General features: G+C 41.7%; 1 non-coding gene across 1 annotated transcript; it reads left to right on the top strand.

Annotated features, from left to right (window-relative positions):
• The first annotated feature begins 2187 nt into the window (after positions 1-2187).
• LOC122164966 lies at positions 2188-2351 on the top strand. Its single transcript, XR_006170355.1, has one exon. It is a non-coding gene; the product is annotated as a U1 spliceosomal RNA (small nuclear RNA).
• Positions 2352-8616: the final 6265 nt, after the last annotated feature.

Here is an 8616-nt window from a genome sequence, read left to right as displayed (position 1 = left end):
AAAACCTGCTATTTTCTTACTGTTTTGCATTTATATTTCTTGGATTTCCACAGCTCTTAATCACGGCTGAAACCTTCCTGTGAAAAGAAGTTGAATACATGTATATTAAAATAGGAGAATGTCGGTTATTCCCATTATCATTGTTTCCCATTTTTTTGTATGTGTGTTTAGCTTGAAGGAAACATCCTCCTCCAGCAACATGGTCCATGCAACACTAGAATATTGTTGAGCTGTTATATATGTACAGTTGACCTTTTTTTTTTCCCCCTTTTTAATTTAAAGATGTTAAAAATACAACAGCAGTGAATTTTTCTGCAGGTTGATTCGTTTGCATTTGTAGATTGTAAGGGAAGCTCTTTTTTCTTTGTAAATGGAAGAAGCAAAAATGTCTGTTGGAAGGAGTTTGCTGAAGATCACATTGAAAATCTCATTTTTAGTAATAGCCTATAAACACATCTCTCTGAAAGGGAGTTTTCTGGAAATTGTGGAAGAAAATTGCATTTTAGAGGCATAGCTCTGGAGGATAGGGATGGCTGTCCAGAAAAGGGTAGCCCTAAGAAAAAAGACTTCTTCATTGAGCGCAGTTCACTTTGTAATACTGGGCAGCACACTTTGCAATGGGAAGGCTGCCAAAAGCCTGGTTGTGTAGTAAATAAACATAGCAGGGAAAGGCAGGCTGAAAGAAGATGGCTAGCCAAGCAGGATCCTCAGCGTCTGCTTATTTATTTCTTCATTCATTCAGTCATTTAAATTCTATCTTTGTCTTTGACACCTCTATCTTTATATGGCCAGTGAATGACAGGCTCACCCGCCGGAATAAAAATGTAATTAAACAACAGCCTGCTGTGGTCAGCTCCAAAACCTGAGAGCAATCCCAAGTCTCGTCGCTATGGCCAAGCACACACACCAGCCTTCCCCTGTCCTGTGCCCCGAGAATCCTTTCCATGAGCATGCAGAATGGGGATTTTTAGGTGAAGCTGACCCCAAAATGTTTGAGCTATGCTTAGTGAACATTGGGATCCCAGTGCCTATGGGGAGGAGTCCCCAGTCCCCCCAGATGGGGACGTGCCTATGGGAGGAGGCCAACCTTGCTCAGGGCTGGAGTACAAGCAGCAAGGGTTGGAGACTCAGTGTGACCAAACTGTGCCGTATGGTGATAAATCCCACCTGGGAAAGCTCCTCTGGCAAGAGCTGCTGAGTGTGATTTCTGTCCTCACGTATACTTCGTGCTGGTGAGCACAGAGCTTCTCTCTTAGGGTTGACCTAGTGCACCCTGCAGCCCAGCACGCAGTTACTGGAGAATGTGCTGAAGAAAACCAGACTGCGAGCTGGGGTTTCCCAGTCTGTCCCAATCTGGTGGCGGCAGGAGCTGTGAGCTGATTCCAGCACAGATCTCTCTGGGATTGTTTATCTCTTGCTGATGTGTCTGAAGTGCCTGAGGAGTAACAGAACTTTCTGCATCTGAGATCCGCTTGCCACAGAAGGTCCAGGTGCGCCTCTTGCTTTCCATAGAGGTGAACCTTATTTCACTTTCCTCACCAGCATAGGGAAAGTAATACTAAAAACCTTTCCCTGGCCATAGTTAAGTAAACAAACAATCTCTAAAGTTCTAGCATGCGTGGCATCTTGCTTTTCCTTAGGGTAAACAAATGGAGCAGTCTTTTTTCCACTATTTCTGGGCTTTTGCAAAACATTGCCAATCGGCAATGTAGTAGTAATATTAACACATGCCTGTTTGAAAACGTGATACATACTTTTGGGTCTTTGAGATTAGTTCCTCTGAAGTGCTTTTTCTTCAGCTGCCTGACAAGGTTTTTGGCTCCACTTCAGTCTGGTAAGAAGACAGCTGCTCAACTTCTGACACAAATGAAGAAAATTGATGGTATGCCATCTCCAAAATTCTCTTTTCCTGCCAGACGCTCTGAGATTGAGTACTAGGAGTCATTCAAAGCTTGGGGATTTTTAAAAAAATGTTGGGTGGGGCAGTATGTGGGGCTTGTGCATTTGGCTGGGCTGCTTCTGATAGCACTCAACACTTGCACAGAGCCTGCATTGCTGCGAACATAAACAAGTGTCAGATCGTTAATACTTACACTGCTAATATGGTGCTCACTTTAACTGCTGTTGTGTACCGAGCTGTCATTACCATGGTTTTGCATAATGCCTTAGAAATTACCTCACAGAAATACACTCACCTGGCAGGGGAGACACTGTGCTCAGGAAGGTGGTCTTCCCAGGATGAGGCTCATCCCCTGCACTCTGGGTGTGCTGACCCCTGGAGTTTCCCCAGATATGGGAAACTCAACTGTGCCATTTGTGGCAGTGGGGGACTGCATTCGTGCTTTCCCATTTAAAATATTTTTCTCAGGATCCTAAGGAGACCGGCTGATGTGATTGCCAAGCTGCTCTCTATCACATTTTAAAAACGGTGGCAGTAAGTTGAAGTCCTTAAACACTGGAAAAAGGGAAACATTACTTCCATATTCAGGAAAGGGAGAAAAGAGGCTGGCGAGCCTCGCCTCTGTGCCTGAGAAGATCATGGAACAGATTCTCCTGAAAGAGATATTAAGGCACACGTGAGTTGTGGAGGTGACATGAGACAGCCAGCATGGCTTCACCAATGGCAGATCACACCTGACCAGTCTGGTGGGCTTCTGTCATGGAGTGACAGCATCAGTGGACAAAAGAACGGCAGCTGATGTTATCTACCCGTACTTGTACAATGCCTTTGGTGTGGTCCCCCACCACATCTTTATCTCTAAATTGGAGAGGTATAAATTTGAAGGCTGGACTATTAGATGGACAAAGAAGTGGATGGGTGGTCATAGCCAGAGGGCTGTTATCAACAGCTCAGTATCCAGTTGGAGGCTGATCACAAGTGGTATCCCCTAAGGATCTGTTGTCTTTGGATCTTTGCTCTTCATTATCTTCATCACAGACCTAGAGATGGGATTGAGTATAGCCTCATCAAGTTTGCTGCTAACACCAAGCTGACTGGTGCAGTGACATCTTGTCTTCTTTTGACTTGTACTTACCGTTACCATTTCTTTACGAAGAGACCTCAGGATGGTAAAAGTTGGGTTCCTCAGGTGGAGCAGAAGCCCTTATCTTAAGCAGTAACATTTGGCAAACTTGGAGAAACTGTCAGCACATTCTCCCAGTTTTATATGTAGGGAGATGCTAATGAAGGTGCTGCTATTATGTTTGTCATGGCAGTAAACGATGTGCACAGCTCAGCTCAATTTTCTTCATTAGATGTGCAATTAATAACTACTATCAATTTTCATTGCTCTGTGCTGTTTTCACTTTGCAGTACCTGAATGGGCTCAGTCAGAAATGTCACTTTTTGGAAAAGTACTGTGGAGATGGGGTGGAGGCTGCTTCTGGCACACCATACACTTGGGCTGTGCTTACTGGGAGCTCCTTTTGACATTTTCATCTCCAGCAAGGCCGTGTTTTTGTTCAAAGAGAACGTGCAAATCAGGTTCTATCCAGCAGAGCTTTCCCAGGACGCTGGTTCTGCCTGGGTCCCTTGCACTTTACCTTTTAAGAACATGCAACTAGCTCCTTTGTCTCTTAGGCAACTGCAAAAATAACTCCATCAAGAATAAACCTGCAAACAAGGGCAAAAAAAAATAGCAGAACTGTGTGAAGAAATGAAATATATTGATTTAAATAGTCCCGTAAAGCTATTTCCTCCCCCTGTACCTCTGAAAGGCAGTAATGATATGCTCTGATTCCTAAGCACAAGTCCTGACTTGCATAAATTTGGAGATTTCATCTGTATAGATCTGCCACTTGCTAAGATATTAATACCTGAATATTTTTATGGCACATCCCTAAGTCAATAGGCAAAAGGTTTCTGAATAAAAGCCTTAAAATTACCTTATGAATTATTAACTATTCCCTGTAATACCGTTGAATTATAAAAGCATGGAAAAATGGAAAGCAGAATTGAAAAGCATCAATCTCAGGTTCTTTAAAAATGTAATACTAATCATTTGAGCAGTGTACAAATCTTTTATTAAAGATAAAGAGGAAGCCATACTTTTTTATTAACTTGAGGATGTGTTCAATCCACATGATTAAAAATCTCATTACTAACTCAAGTCAGGGAAGTGATTTATTGCTGAAACAAAATAAAAGGCATTCTGCCCATAGCTGTATTTACGGTGAGGAAAACGCTCAGGTTGTATCTGCAGGGTGTTTCTAAGGGTGGATTCCATTTTTCTGGGAAAGATTTGGTTTGGCTGCAGTCTGTAGCTGAAGTGCTACCTTAAGCAGAAAAGCCTGAACTGCAATTATAGGTACCAAGAGATCTTCTCTGCTACTAAATCTAAATGAAGCAAATGATTTTGTCTGATTCGGTAATACGATGTGCAGAAATCCAGGATTTTATACGCAGGGACTTGTCAGGTGTAGTTAGTGCTGTGAAGTGAGCATCTAACTGCAGGTATCTGTGTGATTCTTCACCTATCACATACTAATGTGTATTTATTGATCGATATACTGTGGCTGTACTGTTCGAAAAGAGTGCTCCAAGTGAAGTCTCCATTTGTGATTGTGACAAACGATGGACTCAGTGATGTTATTTCCGTAAATACCATATTCTACTTATTCTACTTATGTTTCTGTACTTAGCAAGCCTTAACCAGGTCAAGTAGTTTGAGTGTTAGGCAACTATATGGGTGTCTTACACTTGAAAAGGGTGGATATCTTAAAATACTGAATTATACCCAGCGTAACTTCCAGTCCTATTTATACTACCTCTTACCATGTAAAATGAAGATAATACTGAATTTATTTACATCACAGCAGCTGTGGAAAAACTGCGTTATGCACACTTGCATATAGAGACAAGACATTAAATGATGCCATCAATTCCTGCAAGCCAGCAGAAATAGCTTTTCGCTTCCTGATAACTGTGCCTGGATGGCTCCCAAGGCTGAATGCTGCTTTTGCACATCTCCCAGGAAGTTTGAATTCTCTCCTGCATCGTGGGTGGAAAATGCCTGGTATTATCATGACAGGTGGAATAGGTATGGAAGTGTAAACCCTCCCCTGATCCTGGGTAACATATTGCCAGGCCCGGGCTTTGCTCCAGAGGAGTGTTTTGGGAGAAATTGCATATCTTGAAGTAAAGAAACATTTCTGGAAATAGGTTGCTTCAGAAATTTGGCAGATCTTCAGATGTTCAAAATGTTAGAAGCAGTCGAGACAAAGATTGAACAGTGGGTGGAGGCAAGGAAGGCGGTTAAAGGTGAGGTTAAATGTGTTGTATAGCTGTAGGAGAGATGTGTTGCACAAACACTGCAGTCATTTAAGGAGGGATCCATGTGACAATTTGCAAAACTGTGATAAATTATTTTGCTGGGCTCCTTTGCTTATCTTACATTTATCTTTACATCTCATCTTTCCAGTGCACTGTTCTGTTTCCATCAGCAGTTAGTATTTAATGCGCCAAGCAACTTCACATTCCTCTCACCCATTTCCAACCTTCAAATGTTAAAAACATGATTCGGGTGTCAAAGTATTTCCAGTTTCTCACCTTAAAATTATGTCCAGACGAACTCATCAGGCCTCTTTTTCCAGAGGATTTAGGACGGAAAAGTTTTTTTTTTTCCAGTCAGCAACAGGACCCCTCCTGTTTCTAGCAGGCTGCAATAGGTGCAGCAGGACATCTGAACACATCTCATGTGCTTCGGGTGGTTTGCATGGCAGCAGGAGTTGGCATCTGCCCTCAATGCGCCGTGTAAATGCGTCCTCAGCTTGAGAAGTTCCAGGATGTCAGAGAGTGTAGGAAGTACAGGAAACACAGGTGGGTTGTGTGCTTTTGTTTCTGTTTAGCCTGTACTAATTAGCCTACATGGGGAATGGCAAAATAAAAATGCCACCAAAACACACACTTTTAAAATCTCACTTAAATCTATCTCCAAAGTGGTTTTTGTTGTCATAGTTTTGGCAGTTGAGGGAGGATCCTCAAGAGAACAAGAACTTGTTTTCTGTGGAAAATCTGCTTTTCTTTCTTATTTTTCTCCAGTATTTGCACATAAGTGTTGTTATGTTTTCGTTTCCATCTGGAAGGTACAATCTTCATCTGAAATCTTTATGTTGTAGCTTTATGAAATAGCATCAAAGTAGGTGATAACGAAGACATTAAACATCTTCTGATGATTAACAAGATACTTTTAAAATCTTCCTTTATCACATGAGTGTAAAATGGATGCATTCGCTTATGTAAATCCATAACGTGCCAATGTGTGCTCAGTCTGAATGCTTCCAAGATTTCTCCTGCTTTCAAAGGAGAGCTTAACTTTAGTCAAACATTGGGTTGGGAGTGCGTTTCTCTGTGTTTCTGTGCTTAGTTTTGTACACAGAGTTCTTTTGCTCTACTGAGATGCTCCTGTTGGCCATCAGCGCCTGCTAATGTAGCTCAGGTTCCTGGTGCCATGTGAATAACAAAGCATTGGTTAGACAACCCTAGTGACTCAGTAAGTGGGAACTTAGTTATGTGAATTTCATTGACCAGCAAAATTCTTGGCAGCTAGTAAGTGCTTGGCCAAAATTTTACATTCTGGATCTCATCTGTCAGATTCTGGTCTTTCCTTTCATAGATCTCCAATGAGTTTGTATTCATGGTTGGGCTTAAGTTTATTTACAACTTTATTGTACCTGTGTTATACTGTAACTGGAATGCAATTTGTTGTAACATCATTGAAAAACCCAATTTTGAAAATCTGTGGAAAAGACAACAGCTTGAAAAAGGGAAAGGAAAATGACAGAGCTAAATCTGCACTCAAATAGTCTGTCTAGCAAATATCAAACTGATAAGTTTAGATTAGGATCTAATTTATGGCTTATATATATTGTAAGTTTTCTGCATTTCTCATACTGTAGAATACCAAGTCAGTGTCAATGATTTGACACTGCTTTCAAAAAGTACAATTATAGTATATTTCGTAAAAGAGTTATGTTTCACAGTAGTCCTTTGTTATAGATGGCAATAAGTTTGACACAGCTTGGTTCTGAGATGAATATTTCTTTTTTTTTTTTCAAAACATCACCTGATAAGTCACTCATAAGACTGTAATGTATTACAAATAAGCTTATCTATCAGAACAATGCCTTGATTGTATTAATGTATATGTGTATGTATGTATTTTGTACGTGTAGGTAAGTATGAAGTGTCCAGGTAGGAAGTCAATGCTGAAATACCTGCCAGACTGACAGGGTGTAACTCTGATATGTAGGTGATAAAAAAAATACCACCACGAAGAGCCAAGAAAAAGACAGAATCGCGGAATCATAGAATGGCCAGGGTTGGAAGGGACCTCAAGGATCGTGAATCTCCAACCCCCGCCACACGCAGGGCCACCAACCTCCACATTTAATACCAGACCAGGCTGCCCAGGGCCCCATCCAGCCTGGCCTTGAACACCTCCGGGGTGGTGAACCATGATGTTGAAGGGAAAATAAAATAAGTACATTTGTTGAAGTGTACGTTGTGCTGGAATATAGCCCCCTAGACAAAATCTGGCCTCTTTGTGGTCGGTGGACTTTTCTTCAGGCTCTACCTGGTGGTTTCTTTGTGGTCTTTTGTGGCATTTCAGGAGGAAATTTTAGGCATTACTACCCCACTCCTGGGGATCCCACAGCCTGCAGGACAGCACATTATAAGGATTTCCCAGGAGGCTGTGTATTAGTTAATCCTTTTGGATCTGCCACCTTAAAGCTGACAGAACATTTTGACAGCTGAAGTCAGCTTCACAACTAATCTAAGATTTATTTAAGGAGATATTTGCTTACAAACAGAAGTGTTTTTGAAGCAAACAGTGGAAAGGAATAATGACAAGCATAGTTAATAGTATCTGTAGTAAAAGGCTCTGCCTGATCTGCTCATAGCTTAGATTCAGGCAATCTGCCCCAGATCTGGCCAAGCCAAGAGAGCAACCCTAACCCCAACCCTCATCATCGCCCCTCATTGAGGACGAGCAGTATTCCAGGCAGCGTGACACAGCCTATGGTCATGGTTGCCTGTCTTAGCTACTATAGTTACGCTTTCTTTGTGAACACTGTAGATCTCTACTGCAAATTTAACACAGCTGCATACCTTAGTTTAACTCCACATGGGAACACATTGGAGGAACTGTGCTTGGCTCAGCAAGAAGCTGTTTGGAACGAATGCTCAGCATTTCACACCATCAGTCCCTGGTGATAAACCTCATGTAATGGGCTGGCTCTGAAACCCAAAGTTTTCAGCTGTTCAGATTTTCTTACTGTATCAGAAGGAAGTTCTGGGGATGCTTCAGAGACAGGGGTCTGACCCTACCCTGACTTACCCTAATGTTCTTTGGTGTTTCAGGTTCCTCTAATGGTATTGCTCTGGTATAAAGGTGCTGGAGAAGCAGGCTTAATGAAATAATTATGATGTATGCTGCATGGAGGTTTAGAGCCCTCAGGCAGCAGTCTTAATATCATGGTCTAACGCTTGATTTAAGAGAACATCTTGTATGTATTATTTACAGCAGATATTAGACCTCTGCCAGTACCAATGACTGCAGCCTGGAGGATTTATTAGCACCAGATATGCTATTTATTTTGCAGAAATACCATGTA

Source organism: Centrocercus urophasianus, unplaced genomic scaffold, assembly GCF_019232065.1.
Source record: "Centrocercus urophasianus isolate 14NV4802_14NV808 unplaced genomic scaffold, USGS_Curo_1.0 seq_28, whole genome shotgun sequence".
In the NCBI taxonomy this organism is placed as follows: Eukaryota; Metazoa; Chordata; class Aves; order Galliformes; family Phasianidae; genus Centrocercus; species Centrocercus urophasianus.
The sequence above is the reverse complement of the archived record's forward strand: the minus strand, read 5'-3'. Positions and strand labels throughout refer to the sequence as shown.